At 40.2% G+C, this 1,785-nt stretch overlaps 1 pseudogene; it reads right to left on the bottom strand.

The window, feature by feature from the left end:
* Window positions 1-54: 54 nt before the first annotated feature.
* On the bottom strand, window positions 55-172 carry LOC111735143 (annotated as a pseudogene).
* Between the last annotated feature and the right edge of the window lie 1,613 nt (window positions 173-1,785).

The following is a 1,785-nucleotide window of genomic DNA, read 5'->3' as shown; positions in this document are numbered from 1 at the left end:
TCACAGATTGCAAGGACCTTGTCAGTTTACAATTCCTTATTTTTTTATTTTTTACGCCTACAGCACCTGGTCTTCCTAGGTGGGCTCCCATCCAAGTACTAACCAGGCCCGACCCTGCTAGCTTCCGAGATCATACAGGATCAGGCTTGTTCAGGGTGGCATGGCCGTAGACTGGTCATTGTTTACATGTCTTGCTCCATCAGATAAGACTCCCCTTGCTGCTCACTTCTCTCTGCCATGCTGGCCTCCTTTGTCCCCTTAACCATGTCAAGCTCCCTGCTGGCCTTTGCACTTGCTCTTCTTTCTGTCTGGGATGCTCTGTCCCAAGGTCTTAAGTGACTGACTCCTTATTATTATTCAAGCCTCAGTTCAAATGTCACCCCCTAATGCTGATATCTAAAGTACAACCTTCCACCCCAGTCCTCTCTATCACAGAACCCTGTGTACATCAGCACATACTACAATCTTTAATTACCTTGACAATTTATTTATTTGTTTATTGTCTTCCTCCTATAGAGAATGTAAATTTCTTGAGAACAGGAACCTCTTCTCTTTTATTCACCACGGGTAATTCTGGCCTAGTTTCTATCAAGTACACATATAACAAATATTTGTTGAATAAGTGAATGAAGAATGAGGCCCTTTAACTTAATTACACAAGTTCCTTCCAACTCTAAAATCCTATGATTCCATCTCACAGGTTTACCGTGAGCATGAAATGAGATGATTCATGTGAGTGTATTTTTTAAACTGCTAAGCAGTGCACAAATATTAAGGCCATTTTTAAAATAGTGTGATTTAGGGCAATTTGTAAACTATTAAAACTTGGCTCTTTGAACATTGTTTACAAATCAAAGCCTGAAATGATAGAAATCAGATCCAGAGCAAATGAGCCATTTTGAAATGAAGTATTTTCTAAAGAGGTGACATTCTGGAAAACAATACCAACTGAGCAATTAATTGTTCCCTCACTCAGCTCTGTAGAAGGTAATTCTCTTCTCCTACTCTACAATATTTGAGGAACTTCTATTTGTAAGTCATTTCTAAAAGGCAGCAATTTATTTTGTATCAGTGATTCTGTGAACTGAAGGCCCCACTCGGTGAGATCATATATCTCTGAAACACCTACCAGGTACGAAATTGCATCGACGTAAGCTCAAGATGATGGAAGATATACCTGTTTGAAAACATTCATTGGCCCAATTTTGTTTCCAGATGGAGTACTGAACCAGAAATGAAACCTGAGAGTCAGCCTTGATGTTCTTTAGCTGTGTGCCAGACTTGGCTGGAGCCAGTCAATACTTGCTTTTAATGACAGAATAAGCATGTATTCCCAAATGGTGATTTGAAACAGACACCTCACCTCATGTGGACATGTCACCTTAGTTATAGAAGTTTTGTTAGGAATACCGGGTCTTATGACACTTTTCTGTTTCTGTCAGTGGCTCCCCAGTGCCCCCAAAGATTAAGTCTGATCTTCTGGCATTCAAAACCACACTACATAGCCCAGACTAATTCTTAAGCACATAATCTCCTTGTTACTATATAGGTAACCTATATTCCAGCCAAACTGAATTCTATAGAATTTTCAGAACATGACTAGTACTTTGTTACCTGCCTCGCTTTGCCATGTTGTCCCCAACTCTTGAGGTCCCCCTTCCACAACCCCTCCCAACCCCATATGTGGAAAAAGTTTGCCTCCTTCTTAAATCCTGGAATCCCCCTCCTGGGAGCATGCTCTCCATGCTCTTTGTTTTTAATTATAATAATTATAATTACTGAGAT

This window comes from Pteropus vampyrus, unplaced genomic scaffold (assembly GCF_000151845.1).
Source record: "Pteropus vampyrus isolate Shadow unplaced genomic scaffold, Pvam_2.0 Scaffold16550, whole genome shotgun sequence".
In the NCBI taxonomy this organism is placed as follows: domain Eukaryota; kingdom Metazoa; phylum Chordata; class Mammalia; order Chiroptera; family Pteropodidae; genus Pteropus; species Pteropus vampyrus.
Note: the sequence above shows the minus strand (reverse complement) of the source record. Positions and strands in the feature narration are given on the sequence as shown.